This window comes from Tursiops truncatus, chromosome 7 (assembly GCF_011762595.2).
Source record: "Tursiops truncatus isolate mTurTru1 chromosome 7, mTurTru1.mat.Y, whole genome shotgun sequence".
NCBI classification, from domain to species: domain Eukaryota; kingdom Metazoa; phylum Chordata; class Mammalia; order Artiodactyla; family Delphinidae; genus Tursiops; species Tursiops truncatus.
The window spans coordinates 95,535,189-95,556,659 of record NC_047040.1 but is presented as its reverse complement, the minus strand read 5'-3'; the positions used below and the strand labels follow the sequence as shown (position 1 = coordinate 95,556,659).

Genomic DNA, 21,471 nt, shown 5'->3' with positions numbered 1-21,471 from the left:
GAAATCTGTCGAAGAAATGAGTCACTTTTTAAAAGATAATAAATGAGACCATATATGATTAGGCCAAAAGTGATACAGAGAAGAAAATTGTAGGATTTAGAGGAGGGAAGGTTAGGAAACTGGGGAGGGTCCATGAAAAAGGTAGAACTTGTTCTGGGCCTGGATTATATGCCAGACACTGTGCCTGGTGCTGGGGAAAGAGTTGGTTAGGACAAAGTCCCTGCTCTTGTGGGGCCCTAAGACTGAGAGAAGGCACAGACACCTGAAGACATATTATACATAGAAGACAGTGTGTTGACATGACAATGGCAGTGTACCAAGAAGTGGTTCACTTCTTGGTTGGCTGGAAAGGAGTAAATGTGAGGGATGTCTTAGAGGAGGGGAAGAAGAAGGAAGCCAAACAGAAGTTTCTTGGGAGGATGAAATGAAGGAAAGGCATTCTAGACAGAGGACAGTATAGAGGCAAGAGGCATGAAATCTTGGGTGGGCTTGAAGCGTGTGCAGTCTGGTGTTCCCAAGCATGAAGCACAAGGAGGAAAGGGCAGTAGGTGAGGCTGTGCGGGCGAGCAGAGAACAAATCCCAAAGGGCCTGGTCAAGGCACATGGCCTTGAGCGAACAGAGCACAAACTACAATGTTTTAAAGAGAGAAGAGACATGACCAAGCTCGAGTTTTATAAAGAGTACTTTGATGGTGGCCTAAAAGTAGAGAGGCCGAGAGGTCAACTTGGGTGTTTAGACCAAGTAGGAACTGGGAGAAAATGGGGCACCAGACCAGAGGTTTTGATGCAACTGAAGACCATGTATGGTGGATACACATGAGTGAGAACTGTTCAGAGAATGAAAGATTGTACTTTTAAGATATTTTATGACAAATTCCAGATGATGATAAGGTCCAAATGTAACCTGGGAATGGAGATCAGTGAGGTGTTGGGAATCCAGAAGGTGATGAGAAATAATTCGGGTAGTCCTGGACACTCATTCCTTTCCCCTTTCAGTAGCTCAGCAAAAAGCTAGCTCAGCAGGTACCAGCGAGAGCAATGGAGAAATAGGCTCCCCCTCCTACTGTGACCATTTCTGTCACCAAGCAGTTGCCATTGTTAGTAGTACAGACATTCCCTGCCTCACCATCCCTGTAACTGTGATGCACTCCTGGCTGTCTACTCCTCTATGGGAACTCAACACGTCATGGGATACACAATCCAGGTAAGTCTGGTCTAATCCCCTTCTCTGAAAGCTTGGGGGATTGAGTGCACTCTGTTACTCTTCTGCTTATAAGTTCCCCCACGAACAATAAAACCCTACTGTATATTTGCACAGTAGGGGGTTGAGGAATTTCGTGTCCAGGAAAATCTGTGGGTTGTTGGCATGGCAAGTATTGTGGTAGAGGATAAGACTTGGAGCCAAGGACCGAAGTCCCCAATCGTTACGAGGGCATCATTCATTAATATGCCAGTTCAGTATATTGAGGGTCTCAAGTCTGTCTGTTTCAACCCCTGAATCAGACAGTGTATTGATTATCTGGTGGTATGTAACAGATCACACCAAAATAGTGGCTCAAAACAACAATAAACATTTATTGCTCACAGTTTCTGTGTCAAACCTTTAGGAATATCTTGGGCAGTTCTGGCTCTGGGTCTCTCATGAGGTCCTCAAGATATCGGCCAGGGCTGCAGTCATCTGACGGCTGGACTGAGGCTGCAGGGCCCACTTCCAAGATGGTTCACTCCCTTACCTGGCTGCCAGGGTGGTGCTGGTTGTTAGAGGGAGGCCTCATTTCCTCCCTGCATGGGGCTGTCTGTCCACCTGCTACTTGATTGATTGTCCTCACTACATGATGGCTGGCTTCCTCCAGAGGGAGCTGTCCAAGAGAGAGACAGAGGTTATTATTCCTCTTATGGCCTGGCCTCAGAAGGCACATAGCACCACTTCTGCCACATAGCATGGTTAGAAGTCAGTCACTCGTTCCAGCTCACATTCAAGATGAGGGGATTTGGACGCCACCTTTTGAGGAAAGAAGAGTCAAAGAATTTGCGGATATATTTTAAAACTACCATAGACAAGAAAATAGAAAGCACTCTAGATATTTCAAGCAAAAAAAAAAAAAAGCCAGAAAGAGAGAAAGATTATATCCAAACAGTTGGTGCTTAGCATTGAAGGGGCTAATGGTGGTGAAAGTTGGGGATGGGGGCATTGTAGCACTAGCCTTCAGGTTACTTCATCGCAGCTGCTTTCCATAGACTCAAAACTGCTGCTGCCTCTCAGAAGTCAGGAAACTTTGGGAAACCACTGATGAGGTCATTGCAGCCCCAAAGCCCCAAGGGTGGTGACTAGATGGGGAATATGGAGTCTGCTGCAGAGGAGGAAAGAATGATTTCCATCTGCTTTCCACCTTCCAAATTTCACACAAGTACATTTTATTGGCAGAACCCTGCTGTCGAGGGGATCTGTGAAATATGGTTCCCAGGCTTCCAGCACCTGCAGAGAAGGGGGTAGAAATGGGTGTCAAGAGCCAACCAACACTATCCAACATGCGTCCATATACAGGTATGGTGAGGAGGCACCGCCTGTACTTGGAGAATTCCTGGAGCCCTACTCCTTTGTTTTTATAGGCTTATGGGTGTCCAAGTCTTTGTAAAAGGCGGGTGGTGTCTACATAGAATAACATGGTGGAGAGCTAGCTGAGTCACAAATCTGGAAGGTGTCACTGTAGTTGGGCAGCAGGTGAGGTACTGGTTGCATGCAGTCAGCCCCAGAGGTGACTGGAGAAACACCTGGAGTTCATCCTTTGTTGGTCTCTGGAATGTTCTCACTGCAATGAAAGCTGAGAGCTGGGTAGACTGCAGGCAGTGCAGCATCGGAGAGAACATAGCTGCCATTTAAAAGGGCTGCCAGAGGAAAGGTGTCCATAGGGAAATATCATTTCTCAAAATATGGTCTGTGGCCCTCTACACTCAAACATTTCTGGGATGCTTCTTTAAAACGCTGATCCTGGGACTTCCTTGATGGTCCAGTGGTAAAGAATCCGCCTTCCAGACTTCCCTCGTGGAGCAGTAGTTACGAATCCGCCTGCCAATGCAGGGGACATGAGTTCGAGCCCTGGCCCGGGAAGATCCCACATGCCGCGGAGCAATTAAGCCTGTGTGCCACAAATACTGAGCCTGTGCTCTAGAGTCTGTGAGCCACAGCTACTGAGCCCTCGTGCTGCAACTACTGAAGCCCTCTTGCCTAGAGCCCATGCTCCGCAACGGATTAATCCCAAGTATACTTGAGTACCTAATAGAGTATGAGTGTAATAGGTACCAGAAAAAGGATGATAAATCTGTAAATATTGTTCATGAGGTGTTCATAATCTATCTGGAGAAGATTATGGAGATAATCTCCATACACAGATAATGGATACAATGAATAAATGGATACATACAATGAATGCAATGGATGATATGGATAATAAATCTATAGTTATTGGTTTAAAACAGTATCAAGATCCAAGTAATTCCTCCAAAGTCAACAATTTTTGAAGTAAAAGAGCTCAGAAGTGGGTAATGGGTGGGGATAAGGGTCTGATATATTGAGGTGGAGAAAGTCGTGGGGATGGAGAAATGTGCTCGGTGATTTGGGGGTACTTTAGGAAAATGAGCTAGAAAATAGCTTTTTAAGAATTTCATACTAGACTGTTGATGGCTTTAATGTTATACCTTGATTTGCATATTCAAGACTCATGAAAACACTCAAGTTGAAGGATTGCATCTTTGGTGGTCATTTCTCACACAGAGTCGGGAAATCTAAATTTTTAAAGTTCAGTGGATAGTTAGCGCTAACTACTTGGTACTCTAGTCTTCTCTGGGAGTTTGAAGATGAAGCCAGCTGCTATAAAGATGTCCGCACCATTCGATCCCGTAAACTCACACTTTGGAGTCTACGCTAAAAATACACTTGAATAAAAGCGCTAAACTCCAAGACTTCTGGCCACCTGGGTTGCAGAAGCAGACCTAGAGAAAGAGACAAGCCCGGAGTGGGAGGGTCGAGGGAGAGGTCCGAGCACCGCCCTCGTCCCACTCCCACCAAGCTGGATCCGCCCCTCAGGCTCCCGGTTCTAAAAACGCGCGACGCGCGTGCGCAGGCGCAGTCCGTTTGCGCCTCGAGCCGCGCACGCGCAGTGGCGGTAGGCTGGTGGAGTTGGTACCTTTTCCGGTTCTCACAGTGGGTGAGAAAACCTTGCTGGTGTGGGAGCTGCGCTCTGGACCCACGGCTGAGGCCTTGCAAGTGAGCCGAGCCGGGGCGGAGGGAGGGGTGGAGGAAACTGCCCCGCGCCCCAGTAACTGGGCGCCCCGGGGTACTGCTTCAGTACCTAATTTGCCTGTGGTCTCCGCTGAGAGGAATCGTAGTTCTAGAGCCGACCTGAGCAGTCAGCTCTTCCCCATAGATTTTCGAGAGACAGTTCCCAACAGACGGCATTGCCTCTTTTTTTTTTTTTCTGCGGTACGCGGGCCTCTCACTGTTGTGGCCTCTCCCATTGCGGAGCGCAGGCTCAGCGGCCACGGCTCACGGGCCTAACCGCTCCGCGGCATGTGGGATCTTCCCGGACCGGGGCACGAACCCGTATACCCTGTATCGGCAGGCGGACTCTCAACCACTGCACCACCAGGGAAGTGGTGGTGCATTGCCTCTTAACGCTTCTCGAAGCTTAGGATTTCAGAGGGAACCTTGTTCATGAAATGAGAAGTGTTTGGAGTTGCAAACTCACCACAGTTGCCTGTGGCGAAAGGCTGGGGGAGTATAAGGGAATGGGCGGTTTGGTTTCCTGGGCCTGAAATTTACTGCACTTATTTAGCGTGGGACCACCCTACAGCATTCTCTGTTCACAGTGTTCTCCCAGTTTGGCCTTCTGTATTCGGTCCGAGTCTTCCCAAACACAGCAGTGGCTGGTCCTGGGTTCTATGCCATCATCAAGTTTTATTCAGCAAGGGATGCCCACAGCGCCCAAAAGGCGTGCGACCAGAAGCAGCTTTTTCACACATCTCCAGTGAAGGTGGGTCCAAATGTGGAATTCCTCGCTCTACTGGGATGAAGTGCTGAATTTAAAACTAATAGGCCATCGGGAATTCCCTTGCGGTCCAGTGGTTAGGACTCTGCACTTCCACTGCTGAGGGCCTGGGTTCAATCCCTGGTCGGGGAACTAAGATCCCGGGGGGCGAGGGGGGGGAAGGCCAGCGTTTGTACAGCACTGTGGTGTACAGAATGCTCTCAAATGCACTGCTCCACTGATCCCCCAGTTCCCCAGTTCTTTCTTTTTTTTAGATGAAGAAACTTGAACTCAGGATGGTTAAGTGACTTACGTAAGGTTCATGACAGTAAATGTGGAAACTAGAGGGCAAACCCAAACTTAACTGATGTTAAACCGAATGTCATTTTATGCTGCCCCTTAATTTAAGAAATCTTCACAAGAGTTTTCCTTATATTTACTTTTATGTGGATTTTAAATATGTGAGGTTGACAAAATTTTTTTTGGTTAATTAATTAATTAATTTATTTTTGGCTGCGTTGGGTCTTGTTGCTGAGCGCTGGCTTTCTCTAGTTGTGGAGAGCGGGGGTTCCTCTTCCTTGTGGTGCGTGGGCTTCTCATCGCAATGGCTTCTCTTGTTGCGGAGCACGGGTTCTAGGCACGCGGGCTTCAGTAGTTGTGGCACACGGGCTTAGTTGCTCTGCGGCATGTGGGATCTTCCCGGACAAGGGATCGAACCCGTGTGCCCTGCATTGGCAGGCGGACTCTTAACCACTGTGCCACCAGGGATGTACGGAGCTTGACGAACTTTTGTCAGATGTAAGATAAAGGAGGATTCATCATCATCATCACTCTCAAACTGCCTAATCAGAACTCCCTTCAGATTCCAGAAAATGGTTAAAATATTCTTTAATGCATTGTAGAAACCTTATTCCATATCAACATGCCATCCAATTTTACTTTCCCAGAATTAACATTTCATTATGTTAAGGACCTTTTCAGTTCCTCTGAATACGTGAGTGAGGCTTAGATTTCCCAGACCTTTCCCTTTATAATTGTGTGTCTTCTCTGATTGGCTTCTTGCTCTGGCTACTTCCTACTGACCTTGCTGCCTCTTCTCACCCATATTTCTTTACTCACTGATTTCACCTTTATTGAATCTGAGAACTCTCCTCAGATGGGACTCCATGTACACTGCCTCCCACTTCTGTACCCTGTTTAACACCCTCTTCAATCCTGGCTGTACTCCCTGGGATTGAAATGATTTTGTTTCAGGCATTCTTTTTTTTGCAGACCCTGCGACCATTTCACATAACCACTCAGATATTACAGATGGTCCTGGAAAGATTATGAAACAGTTACTTGGTATCAGTTGTGAGTAATGAGTTCTTTTCTTATATTGGACATTAAGACCATTCCATAAGCTTAGGTTCTGAGATTTTCACAGCATAAAGCCCGTCACTGATAGAATGTTCTACAAGTCACTATAGAGTTCAGAGGAAAGGGCATTCGTATTAGATTTCTGTGTTAATGCAGAGCCTTAGTTTAATGCCCACAACCCTGAAATTGTTACCTACTTTAATTATGCATTCTTTTAAAATTTTATTTATTTATTTATTTGGTTGCACCGGGTCTCAGTTGCAGCAGGCGGCCTCCTTAGTTGTGGCTCAAGGGCTTCCCAGTTGGGGCACGTGGGCTCCCCAGTTGCAGCAGGCAGGCTCCTTTAGTTGTGGCTTGCAGGCTCCTTAACTGTGGTGTGCGAACTCTTGGTTGCAGCATGCATGTGAGACCTAGTCCCCTGACCAGGGATTGAACCAGGGCCCCCTGCATTGGGAGCATGGAGTCTTAACCACTGCACCAGCAGTGAAGATCCAATTATGTGTTCTTTTATTTATTGGCAGTTATACATACTTCTTATCTTTTTCCCCTGTATTTCTTATAAATAGAGAAAAGAGAATAACATCTTAAAATAAAATGAAGGAAAGGCCAAAAGTATCTGAATTTTTCTCAGTATCATGAAGGGAAATGTTTGCCAACAAGAACTGTGGCAAGGTTATCCCGGATGTCAACTGTCTCTACTACCCAGGGGCTCAGAGCCCTTTTGAAGCTGCCTAATTGTTCAGGACAGCTCCATTTGACTCACTGTACATGGCCTAGCCTCCCATGCGACACTCAACATTTAAAAATTAATCTTCATTTCTCCTTCCCAGCATGCAGCTTCAGTTGTAGAAAGTAATTTCAATTTCTTATGTACTCATTCATTCACTCAGTCAGCAGACCATCACTCTATTATATGCCAAGATCTATGCTTTTTTCTGGTAACAAGGAAAGAATAATATATGGTTCCTTCAAGCACTTAAGGAGCTCATAAATTAGTGACAGGGGAAGATGCAGAAAGAAATCAATAAAGAATTAACAATGCTTTGACTTTATTTGTGTTATTTGAATTTTTATGACTATATTAATATACTACATCCTGTTCAAAATGGAAATAGACATTTAAGAAAGAACTAGTGATGTAAAAAATCCACAGTAATATGTAAGTTCTTTAGAGAGTTAAGACTGGAAATATTTGCACTCTCAAAGAAGCTTGTTAATTCAGATGAACCTCTAATTCATTTGGTTGCTTTATTTACATTTATAGAGGTATTCGTATTCCCTCTTCTAACAGGATTAGTAATTTGGGGAGGGGGTGCTACAGATTAAGGTCCTAATTCAGTGGCAGGTCCTTCTTACCTCCTCTTCCGGTGATATTCTCAAGCAGGAACTACAGGATGAGACGACTAAAAGAGTTCACTTCCTTTCCTTACCCCCAGCCCCATAATAGGCTTCTGCTGGGCTTCCTTGGTTGCTTTCATCATCACTTTCACCACCAGAGGTCAGGGAACTTTCCGGTTAGTCAGGGGCCCTGGAAATGATGCAGAAAAGTACTGACTTAAAAATAATAAATAACATTTATTTAGGGTTCACTGTGAACTCATTGCTTAAAACGTCCTACTTAATCTTCACAAACACTCTATGAAATTGGTATTGATAAATCTCAGGTGTATCCAAAATAAATGTCTATGTAGGGTAGTGATATTTTTAGGTCTTTTATGTCTTTAGGTTCATCTCGGCACCAGACAGAAGGCGGTTCATCATAATACGCTTGCCCTAAACAGCTCCAGATGCCAAGAATTGGCAAATTAATACTTTGGTTTCCATGGGTGGTCAAAAAGAATCATCAAGGTAAACTCTGTAGATTTTCTTTGACTAACCAGACTCCTTCCAACATTGAACTCCTAGACTTTAGATAGAAGAATAGAACAGGGCTTTGGGGAGGAGATGTGAGATACTTCCACATGGAAGTATCTGAGTATTGGCCTGCCACCTAGAATTAGTGATAATCTCAATGACTTGGATGGTGGTGTCCATAATTTTCTCCAGTATTTTTTTGGTATATAATAAAAAATAGTTGTCCATATCTAGTCATTCATTTGCAAGTCTCAGTTGATTTTGAAGCTATAGCATACCTAAACTATTACCTGGGATTGCTGGAGTTTAGTATTTATTTCTAACAACAGAATATGTTGAAGTCTAGCCTTTACTTCAAAATCCTAACAGCTTCAGGATCTTTCTAACCTTGAAGAAAGGGAAAATGAAGATACTGTGCCACCACTTCAGAAGCAAAGCCTGAAGTTCTTCTGTGCTTTAGAGGTGGTGTTTCCCTTCCACGAGTGCAGGAGTCCTGGAGTTGTCATGGCTGAGGAACCTTTGGATAAGTTGGAGGAAGGTCTGTTTTCCAGTATGTGTGTGTGTGTGGGGAGGTGAGGCAGTGGGATTTCTCTTTTTTCCTTTCTTTCTGAAACTCAACTTTTCAGATACATCATCACCTTTGCTAAGCAACTATAGCCCTGGGCAGAATTTTTCTGCCCGACAGTATAGGTTTTTATCTTAGGCAATACCTGACAGCACCTTAAACTTTAGAATTTTAGAACTGACTGCCTGCCAAGAAGCTTAGGAGGAGGGAAAATTAGTGGTTTTTTTGGTTAATAATTTGTTTTGTGCTAAAATAGTCCTTCATATACAGATGTCTTCTGGCCTTCAGTTATCCCAACAAAATCATTGTCTGAAGATTGAAATAAACTCATGTGTAAATGTTCAGTCCTTTGCCTCCTATAGAAGGGCCTGAGCATAAAGAGTAAATGTAGATCCCTAGAAAGGGGATTCCGATTGGTACTGAGTTTATTCCTAGAATCCATGGCACTTGGGCTTAGGGTGTTAAGTCAGAGGCAGGGCTGTTAGCGAATGGAGTGGAGGAGGCTCCACCATCCACCTGAGTGGGTGATGGTTGAGGAGAGGCCAGATCATCTGCACTACCACCAAATCTATCTCACTGTATGAACCCAGCCCTTTACGCACAGGAGAGCAGTGTCTTTAGCAGTGTAGCCTCAGCTTGTCCATTTGAAATCTGTGAGTAATATGAGATTTGTGCCACGTTTTGGTTTGCATTTGCCATGGAGTATTTTAGGAACTTCCAGAATAGATCTGAGCAGTAAAAATGTGCCATGCCAGGGTATACCTGCAACAGAGACATTCACCCGTACCCCAGTGTTGTTCCTGCCCTTAATCACTAAGATAACGTTCTAAGAATCACAGATGCATTTTTAGTTTTAAACATACTACCTAGAAATCAGTTTTTCAGATAGACATTTTAAATTCAACTCTTTTGGTTGTATTTAGGGTCGTTATCATTCCTTATGAAAAGGAAGGTAACTCAGAAGCTTGCTATTCAGAAAGCTATGACAGATGCATCCAGAAACTGCTGATTGTGGTTTTAGGTAAGACCTTTTTTTTTTTTTTTTGCGGTACGTGAGCCTCTCCCTGTTGTGGCCTCTCCCGTTGCGGAGCACAGGCTCCGGACGCGCAGGCTCAGCGGCCATGGCTCACGGGTCCAGCCGCTCCGCGGAATGTGGGATCTTCCCGGACCGGAGCACGAACACGCATCCCCTGCATCGGCAGGCGGACTCTCAACCTCTGCGCCACCAGGGAAGCCCCGGTAAGACCTTTTTGATTGTCCTTGAAGTACTTCAGTTTCAGTGAGGAAATAAACTTATTTGAAAAGTTAATTGGATGAAAATAATGTTTATCTACAACATTACATATTCTTTCAATCACCAGATGCTTTCACAGCAGCCATCTTAAATTTGTTCTTTGTGTCATTTATGAGAAAAACGACAGCAAATATTATTGTCCCCAGTGTTTAGATGTAGAATGACTTGCCTCAATTCATACAGAAAGTTTTTGATCCACTTCTTCCTCAATTGCTTGCTTATCATACAGAATAGTGTAGTCATTATAAGCCTTGGACACCTGTGTTTGGGGCCTAACTTTGTCTCTTACATTTTGTTTTTTTTTGTTGTTGTTGTTGCAATTTTAGGTTTTTGTAGCCAGAGACATTTGAAAGTATTTAATATCTCTAAGCTGCAATTTCTTTATCTGCAAATAGGGTTAGTAATTCAGCTTACCACCTAATGGGAGATATTGTAAGAGTAAATGAGATGATGAATGTGAAAAGCTTAGAACTATGCCTGAAACATAGTAAGCAGACAAAATATATTGACTATTATTATTATCATTGTTATTTTCTTGTTGAAAAGTTTATTAGATTATGTTTTTGGAATCAATTTAATTTCAGTCTTCATTTCTGATATATTGGGTGAGTATGATTCTTATATAATAATCGGCTACGTTTTTGTGAGCCTTGAAACTGGTCATGCTACTGAAGAGCGTTGATTGTGTTCCCTATTGGGTTATACAGCGGTGAGAATGTCACAGGCTGTGCCCAAAGGAAACTTTATGATTAGTAGATTCCCAGAACAGAATTGCTCCCCTGCTTCACAGCCCTGCAGGCTGAGAGACTGAGAAATCCTAGCTAAGTTGTCAGAGACCTTATTTGCTTGTAAGAGTTGACCCTGGATTGATCTTGGCCTTCCAGCCTGGGCAGTCCTTCCAAGTGAAGTTTGACTTCCCTGGTCATCAGGCAGAAGCTCCATCAGCTGTCAACTCTGGGTAACAACATTTAAGAACCAAACTAAATGCCTGGGTTGTTTGTGCCTAATATGCCAAGGTACTCCTTATATGTACCCAAAACTCCTTAGACCAAAAAGCCTGGTGGTTCTAGCTTGCCTTGAGGAAAGCTGTATTGTCCAAAAGGTACATGGGCCGGTTTCTGCCAGTAGAGTGTTCAAATGCCCTCTGTCTCTGTCTCTACCTCCAAAGTTTTGTTCATTGTATCTGGTAGAATTTTGGTCCCAAGGAGTAGGCACTTGCCTTGCTTCTAATAGGAAGTATCTATTATAGCCCAGTGGTATCTATCCCAGGTTTGAGCTCACTTTGACCTGCACCTAATGCCTTCCTATTTAATTGTATTGTGATTGAACATTTTTGTTTCCACAGCTTTTAATTCCTCTGTCATTATTCCTTAGTTCTTATTTCTAAGATCATAAAGGTTTTTGAACCGAAGTTGTTACATCTTATATATTTTTTCACAAATAATTATGACAAAAACTGAAGTGTCAGATGAGGGAACTTTTAGGAAAATGCTCTTATTTTCTGCTTTTAGAAATCAAAAGAATGTTTAATTATTGGGTGCTACCATTGTATAAAGGAAGTTTTAGAACAAGAAAACTTCTGAATTGATCGTTGTTAACTTGATTTCAGAAAGTGGTAAAACAGCTGTGGCATCTAGACCCTGTGAAGAGGTCACAGATGCTAGAATCGAAGAGGAACTACAGGATTTAATTCAAGTATGTGGAGATAAAAGCTCAAGGGGTACACAGCCAGTGGAGCCATAATTCAAAACAACCAGCAGGATTTGGAAGACTTTGGCATGTCTACTCAGCCCTGTCGTCCTTAGGGAAATGTGAAACTCTGAAAGTGCTTTTGAGACAGGGAATTTCTAGGACTTTTCCAAGTCCCGATCCTTGTCTCTGGCCCCTTATTTGAAGTTTGGAGAGCAGGATTGAGGGCCACCAGTGTACGTCTACAGTTGTGGACACAGGAGAAGACACAGGCCTTTTACAACTCCCCTCAAATAGAATTGCAGGGATTTGGGAACAAAGTAACTATAGCCTTAATTGTGATTATGCTACAGTGTTTAAAAACTATTCATGCCTTTCCAGTGAGGTATATTACCCAGATCTGAGCATCACATATATATCTTGTGTTAAATATTTTGCCGAAGAACCTTTCTGTAACTCAATTATATGAATGCCTCGAATTAGGGATTAAGTTGTCAACGTTATTTTGAAAAGAAAACATTAATGTACTGCATATAGGATTTTTATTAAAAAGGAGCAAAAAATGTGTTTTATGTCATTGAGAGCTTAATTTGGGGCTAGATTTCTGATTATTTAACTCACCCCAATGTTGCAAAGTTTGTTTTCAAGAGAAGAAAGTAGAGAAAGAAAAGGTGGTTTTGTTCTGAAAAATGAAAAATATTTGAAAGTTTTTCCTTTACAAAATAATTATTTTAATTCAATTTAAATCAGTCAAGGAAACTTCAAACGTATCCACGTTTGGGCTTTGAGAAGTCTAGCTTCCTGTGAAATGTGAGAGGAAAGGATTCCGTATTGATACTAAAGATTTCGGAAACCTGATTATAACAACAGATCCATTCTTAATGAGGCCAATCTTGGAATCAGTTCCATTTAGTGCTAGGCACTGGAAATAGGATGAAGCTCCTTCTCTTGGAGTTTAGGTGTTAAAGGTATAGCAGACAATTAAAAAGGACTAAAATTAAATAGATTTTAAAAAGAACTGTGAAGAAAGTAAACTGGGTGCTAGTTCCAGTATTTCAAGAAAATTGCTTAACATGCTGACTTTAACATCCTAAGTGTCTTCTCCATATATGCACACAGGGTAGACCTCTGAAAAGTGACACTGTAGTTTTTTCTAGATTAATGGCTCTGTTGAGACAAGGTGGGATGGGGGAAGTTTTCCCATGCTAATGTAAAGGGCCATTCACTTGGTTTTAGACTCTGTTTCCCAGAATGAATTGCTCACCTGCCCCAAACCCCTCCTACAGAAGTTCTGGAGTCATCCCTGATTCAGTAGTGACCCCTAAAAACAGAGTGGGGAATGAATAATGAGACGTGAATCCTGAGAGTTTGGAGGAAATGGCAACATTTTCGAATAATTATAAGGTGTGTTCCCCTCCCGCCACCCTTACTGGTGCTCGTTTTGCAGGTCAGCTACTTTTCTTGTCAGCCGTGTGGCCAAAGGGAGGAAGAATGTCTCTCAGACTTCAGCTTTGAGGAGGAAGAGTTCAGATTGCCAGGACTGGACTAGCACTTTTTAATTTCCCAGAATGCCAGGTCCTGTGGTTTCCTCGGGAAGGTCTGAATCCTTCCCACCCCGCCTGCACCCCTGGGATGCTGGAGTTTGGGGCCACTCTGTTCTGCAGCCCAATCCTGCCTCATTGTTTGGGGCCAGGGAGCGCAGGGCGGGGTTTGGAAGAGGGCCCGGCAGGAGGTAATTGTCACCTTTGCAAGGGGAAGGATGGCTTGCGCCCTGGGGAATCTGGGAAAAAGTCCCACTCTGGTGGCGCGGATTGGATCTACGCACAAAGCTAATAACGGTGGCGTAACTAAAGACGTCATAACGGGTGGAACGTTAGGCGGGGGCGGGGCGCGAGGTTGCTAACGTGAGCTGTCGCATCAGCGCTGGCATAGCAGTTCAGCTCGGAAGCAGGATGTGGCTCCGGCTCCTCAGTGGCCTGGGTCACTGCCCCTGGAGCCGCCGCATGTTATGTCCCGGCTGCGCCTTTGGTTGCCACGGCTCTTCCTCACGTGGGAACAACTGTGGCTTCTAGTGCAGGCAGTTCAGCCTCCGGAGTGGGCCCTGGGCCCCGTGCAGGTGACCCCCAACCCCGCGCGGCTGACAGAAGCTTGGTCTTCACAAGCCTCAGAACCCCTCCCAAATTGTCCCATGCTCTTACACCCCTGGCAGAAGCCGTGGGCTTTAACTACTTAACGTCCTCGTCTCCAGTGCAGATGTTGGCCCCGCCTCATCAGGAGTTGACTGAGACTGAGGTTCCATACCCGGACACGCATTCGGTTGGAGAGCTGCCTACAGGGCCAGATCAGTTTGCTGTTCCACATCAGGATCTGAATAACAAGCAAACCCAACATCAAAAGCTCCCAGAGGCGGTTCCAGTGCCAGACTGGGATCAGAATCAGCCCTTGGTTGTGCCTTCTCGACACAAAAGTAAGACTATACACATAGGTCTAGATCAGGGTGAAGGTCACCAATCATTTGAAATACTTGTTCCACCTCTAGGTAGTAAGAGCTCAAAACCAATGAAGTTTATTGTTTCACCCCCAAACCTGAAGAAAGATCTAGTTCAGCATCGATGGCTTGCCGAAGTTGTTGTTGGATCTACAGGCCAATTTGAAAAAAAACACTCAGGGTCTAGAACGACAGTTGCAGGGTGACTATTTAGTTGCCAGTATGGATGCCATTTCCCCTGAGGAGAGCCTACCTAGGGATTTTTTGGGGAGCCCAGATGAACCTCCAAAGCCCCCTGAGGAAGCTGAAATTTCTGCTTCCCAGCAGGATGGCCCACTGTTAAGTTTGATCACTTGATTAAGGTGGTATCTTCCATATCTCTCCATTGTAAAGTCATTTTTCCCCTTGGTAATTGCTAAATAATCTGTGGGGTGATACTTTGGGATCAGTGAAGATCCTACTTCCAAACAACTCTTCACCCAGCTGTGCATCAATGATAATCTTTGTCTGAGTCGATTATTACATTGATAGTTGCAAAATGACACTTTCCTATTCTATCATACATTTTGCATTTATTAGCTGACATTATTCTATAACGAAGAGCTCCCCCACTTTTCATTTTGAGTATCATTATGAACTCATGTGCTTTTTAAAAAATTAACTATGTTATACCTTATTATAATGATAATGTTATTCTTTGGAATGGTCCTTTTGTCTAGATTTGGCCAATGTGATCTCTGTTATTGTTTAACCACACAATGCTTTTTTATTACTAGAATAATTTCTAATATATTACTACTCACAAATAGGACCTGAGAAAGGGACTCCAGAAGGTGCGGTCTTATTCAGACTCTTCTTAGAAGTCTGCCTTCTTCCTGTGTACTCTCAACCCAAAGTGAGGATTTCGGGTTGGAAGGAGATACTTCTGAATTAAACCACAGATCAGTGTCACCCAATTCTAATCCCTATTCCCTTTTTTCTAGGCATACCATACCTACTGCCATCCTAATCCTTCTGTTGGGCACCTCTCTCCTCCTCTATATTTATTTACAACATTCAAGAGCAGCAATTGTCCAACCGGCCCCTATCCAGTTCTCCAGTCCATATGCCCCAAGAACTTCTTTTTGCACTGGTCTGTGGTGGCCTTGGCCTACCTCTTCTACCTACTCAAGTAACTCTTTTACCACGAATTTAATTACCTGTGTTTCCATTTATAGGATCTTACCTAGCCGTATGGCGTGCTGCCTCTGCCAATTTAAAAATACTATTGAGGTTGTCTGTAAGAGAGTCAAGCTGTGTTCTGACAGTGGATGCCTGACAGAAGTCACACGGTGTGGTGAGTCTCCATTGCGGGATAATAAATTTTTAATTTAATTTTATTTTATTTTTAATCAGTGATGATGATTTTTACAATTAATTTAAAATTAAAATTAATGATGTAATTTCATTATTTTAATTAATTCATTCAGAGTTCCAGCTCCCTAAGTTTCTAAGAACTACCCCCTTGGTAAGAATCATAGTCTTGCTTACATTATTAAGCTAATAGTTGCTCAGTTACATTGTTAGCTTAATAATGTAACTGATCCACATACATAAAGGGACAAGAGAAAGGAATGGTTGGGGGAAGGGAATTAACATTAATGGCCACATATCTTATGCTGTGCTCTCTGCAAATGAGAACTTATTGATATAGTGCATCACAGTTTGTAAACTGATTTTATATACATTAGGTCTCAAGTACCCTTTGTCTTATACGGCAGGTGTAAATATATTTTTGTTTATTTTGTTTGTTTCTGCAATTGTATAAAGAGTACAAGTGATGCTGTCCTATTTGGAGCCTGAGAATTTCTGGTTCCATAAGCAGAAGCTGCTACCTAGCCCTTTTAATGGATGGGAGAGCTAGTTTATTCTTAGACTGTCCAGCTCTGAACTTGCTCTGAATCTCAAGCTTTGTTATCCACAAAACACCGAGGGGCTTTCAACTATTTTTCTATATATTAGATTTATTGGCACTAACTTGATGACTTCCAAAATGTGCTTTCATGCCCACGTAGCTTGAATACAGGTCTCTATCACTGATCTAGAGCACATCATAAATAATAACACTTTGCTACTTATATAAAGACAATATTGCTGATTTTTCAACAAAATTTTTTTTTTTTGGTCCACGACACACAGCTTGTGGGATCTTAACTCCACAACCAGGGACTGAACCCGGGCCACAGCAGGGAAAGTGCCGGGTCCTAACCACTAGACCACCAGGGAACTCCCCCAAACAATTTTTTTTGCTAGTTGTATTACTCCCTTCTCCCCCAGAAGTAGGCGGAAAAGGCATCTTTAATTTCCTTTTACAGGTGAGGAGAAACAAGATCAGAGGTGTTAAGTGCTATGACCCTAGTGCTCCGATCTCCTCTCCCCAGTTTGGGGCTCTCTGCAACCCCATGATCCTCCTTTCTCATGACCCTTCCCTCCTCCTTTGACTCTCACGAAAAATACTTTTAATCCTTTTGGAAGAGAAGCCCAGCTACACAATGGTACACATTACCTTCACACAGTCAGAAGCTTTGGATGTTTCCCCAAGTAAAGCTGGAAATATTAGAAGTAAAATGAAATGAAAGCAAAGTAGCCATCTGACAGAAGTTGCTTTTTCCCTTCTGCATTTTGGACCTCAAGTATTATTCCATTGATTTGTTGAACATTCCACATTGGCATACAATTGGAGATTTTATTTCCCAAACTTGTAAAAAAAGTGAAAATTGTTTGGCACAAGAAATAGATAACTTAATTTCCTCTGGGAGTGGAGGGGAGTGGTAGACTGAGGGACAGAGGTAAGAGAAAAAGTTTGAATTGTGTGCTACATATTTTTGGAATTTTGAGATGTGAATATATATTACATATTTTTAAAAAATAAATTGAAATTAAAAAATTAATTTTTAAAAAGCATGTGTTTGGGAGGCGATACACAATAACATGAGTCTGGTAAGGTTTGAAGATTTCTAAGTCAGCTTGAAGTTTATACCTTATAAGCAGAGGTTCCTAACTGGAGGTCAGTGGTTCCCCAAAGCAGAATTCCTTAACCTCCCTCCTGCTCCCCAGTGTATACCTCTTTGGCAAGCTGCAGAAGCTTATGTTCTTGGGATAATGTTTTAAAATGTATAATAAGCCCAACTATATAGAAAAACAAAGGAAATCAGTTATATTGAAATAGTTTTCAGAATATTTTTAAAATTAGTGAAATAGTAATAAACATGCTTCTCTTAACACATTAAAAAACAAGATACAGTGGTAGGTCTAATAAATATTATAACTCCAGGGTAGTGATGAGAATAAATGATATTTCGAGGTATCTGCAGCATATACGTGATATGAAATGACCTGTGATTTCTGTTGGGCCCAAATTAACTATACTGCTGATCTACTGTGGTTTGTTGCCTACATTTATAATGGAAGGAAGTGCTGATTTTAGTTAGAGATTTGTGAAAACTGAGATGTACTTTTATTTCCCATCCAAGTTTGGCACTCTGGATTCAGTCCTCTCTATTCACAGACCTCTGCCCTAAAAGGATGATCCACAAGTCGAAATTGCATGCACACTTTTGCGTGTGTTCAAGAAAGTGCAGTTTTTTAGGGAAAAGAACCATTGCTTTTATGAAATTCTCAAAGGATTCTTGTCTCAAAAGATTGAGTCACAAGTGTAGGGGAGAAGAAAGACATTTCTTTTCCTGTACTTATCCTCATGAGTGACGATAAATGGATAATTTGTTTTAAATAAAGGTATCTGATAGTTGATAACTTGTCACTTTCTGAATTCATTCAAAAAATATTTTTCGAGTATCTACTATATGCCAGGAACTCTTTTCCATGCTAGGGTTACAGGCCCAAGAATGAAACAGACCAAGTATCTCGGTTCTCAGGGGGTTTACAAATATATAGAAATAAGTATATAAGTATAATAAATAGATAGATATAATTTCAAGCATTGCTAAGTACTTTGTGGAGAAAGAAAGCAGGGGAAGGAGAGTAGATCAGTTCCAGAAAGGCCTATTGTTTGCATTATATATATAGTTAAATCAATAAAACAAACAAACCCTGAGACCTCTCAATTTCCTAGACGTTACAGAGGTGGAAAGAAGGATAATTGTCAGTAATACAGAATCAAGAATGAATGTGAAATTCAGAAGATTGCCTTAGACCAGAATCCTGGTCAAAAGTTAGACATGGATCTTTCTTAAATGTTACTTCATGCCTGGTTTTCATATTTTCATGGTGTGAGAAAGTTTTAGATCTGGCTTTAACTCTGATTCCCCATAGTTTAAAATTTTTTTTCTTCAGTCAAAATGAATATTTGGAATTTTACAGATTAATGTATTTTGTTTCGGTTATTCAGTTATTGCTTATTTGAAGCTCCTTTTTGGGTAAATTTTTGGTGACTAACTCATTCTCAGTCTAAACTTTACTTCTAGGCTGAATTTACCGTTGTTATTTTAAAAATCTCTACTATCCTGTCATCCAAACAACTTCAGAGAAAGAAACCCCATTAATTTGAAATACATACTGTTTGGTTACCCCCTGTCCTACCATGATATTCAAACTGTAACCAGTCTGATATGGGCATCAGCCAGTCAGAGAAGACAGTGCCGTAAAGAGTTGAGGATGATCTCTTTGCTGTACTTACTGAATTCTTGTCAACGTTCTTGTCAACGTTCAAAGTTATAATTAAAAGCTACTTTTATGTAGCTTTTTTTCATATACCATCACTTCCTGTGATGTTTGTATATCATGTATGGTGTATACATACAGTTTTGTTATGCGATATGGGGAGGTAGAGTTTTTTCCTACCTTTGAAGGTATGGAAAGGGTTACCATAAATGTCGTTGGACATATTGCTTTGTTTTTTTTTTCTTTTTGGATCATTTCCATGGAAATATGAAACCACTATTTAGAGGTGAGAAAACAATCAATCTTAGCACCATCTGTTGACCATTCCCCCTAACATGTATTCTGACAATCACTGCGATTCCTTCTAAAATGGTGAATTTAAAATTGAGGTCAGGGTCTTTGAAGCGTGCTCAGGGCTCCAAGAGTTCTTTGTGGGAATTGAAGTCTTTTGTGTTTTTGTTTTAGTGATCTTATAAAAATGTGTGTGACTGTATTCTGTATAATATGAACCACCTTAATAACTGAGTTGCAGAATTTCCAGGTAGTAATATTTTAATTCTCATAAGCTATGAGTAAAGAATTAATTTATGAGCTGGAATTAAGCTATGAGATGGAATTAATATAAATATGTGACCAAGAGACACTGTGAGTGAAAAGCAGAACGTTTTAAATGCAGAACTCAGTGGAAATAGATTCACAAGGCAACATTGCCTGTGCTCAGATCCCCAAGGCTCCTGAAGGATGTACCACTGTTAATATTACCTGCAAGGAAGGGGATTCTTCCAGGCAAGAGAAACCTACCTTTGACACCTTATATACTTTCTTCTGTACTGGCTCTCTCTACCACTCCCTCACTCCACTCTTGGGATACTGGCTATGTTCCTTCTTGCTTATCAGATATAAGAAACAGGTGCAAAACACCACGCCCTCCTCCTCACAGCATGTTACTAGACTTTATTGTGAGACCAGCAGAAACAAAGGGCTTAACATTCTTCATGCAGACCCAGGCGTCAGGCTTGACTGTGAATCGTTCCTGCTCCCTTCATTCTGCATTCTGGAGAAGTCATTGGCTGCATCTGTCAGTTTCCTAATTTATTCTTTAACTGTCATTTCTGCTGCTCATATACTGAGTTTTTTTTTTTTTATTATTGCTAACACTTTTCATTCGTATATTCTTGAGTTGATTAATGGATGCATTATCTGCTTACATCTGTCTGAGGGTAATAATTGTGCTATCCTAAGGTCCTCTTGTGCTTTGTTAACTCTGATTCGTTGGCTATAAGCTCTTATGTTTGTTTTTGTTTTCTGTCCTTAATGGAGTTGGCTTTCTCACATTGTTTGGTCATTCCTGAGTGTAATTCATCTTTGTAGTTGAGATTCTACTGCGTTTCTTTCCTAGCTTTAGGGGAGAAGTGAAATGAGCTGTTGAGGCTTATTACTCCCAATGGGTTCCCCTGAGAATAAGGCAGAGGTGGAAGGTGCCTTCTGGTGGCTAGTCAGGGAGTGCATACCTTTCTTCCAGGGTTCTGGGACCTTGCCCACTTTCTCACACCAATTGCTCTGCCTAGAAGAAAACACCTTTTGCTGCCTTGATCAAGGAGGGAAGATGTGGGGTTGGTGTGTGCTGTAGGCTGCTCCTACCGCACTATTCCAACTGATCACCCTGTAGGCAGCTCCGGGACGTTTCTGGTAGGGGAGCTGCTCCCACACATTGAGCTAAGGTTGTGATTTTTAAGTTTTATCTTTTCTATCATTCTTAAGGATTTTGATGGAAGTTGAAGGGGTGGAGACTTGACATGCTTCAATCTGCCAACTTGAAATAGCACAACTTCTTAGGAAACAATTTTGTATCCCTATTACATCCTAGACAAACTCAGGCAAATATGTATCAGGATACAAATACAAGAAGTTTCAAAGCAGTATTGTCTTTAATAAATAAAAACTAGAAAAATCTCAGGATACACCAACAGTTGAATGAGTAAAGTGTGGTATAATCATACTTAGAAGTCATACACTTCATCAGAAACATAATGCAAGCCACACAAGTAATCTTAAGTTTTCTGGTAGCCACTTAAAAATAAAAGTAAAATGAAACAGATGAAATATATGTTAATATCTGTTACTTAACCCTAATATCCAAAATATTATCATTTTAACATGTAATCATTATATACATTATTAATAAGATATTCTATGTTGTTTTCATACTAAGTATTTAAAAATATCCAAGGTATTATCAAATCTACATGTAATCAACATAAAAACTAATGGGAGGATCTACATTTTTTTCCATACTAAATAACTCTTTGAAATCACAATTTGGTTGCTAAATTTTATTACAAATACTTGATTGGTATTTAGATTTCATAAAATTTACAGTCGAAAATGTAGTATCACATATGAAAATTTTGCTAACATAAACATTTTCCAATAATTACATTGAGTATCAGTTTTAATTTTAATTTTAAAATAATTGAAATTAATTAAATTAAAAATTCAACTCCTTAGTCACATTAGCCACTTTCAAATACTCAGAAGC

The 21,471-nt window shown here is 41.7% G+C and overlaps 1 pseudogene; it reads left to right on the top strand.

Annotated features, from left to right (window-relative positions):
* Nucleotides 1–1,186: 1,186 nt before the first annotated feature.
* LOC117313010 (RAD52 motif-containing protein 1-like) lies at nucleotides 1,187–13,545 on the top strand (annotated as a pseudogene).
* Nucleotides 13,546–21,471: the final 7,926 nt, after the last annotated feature.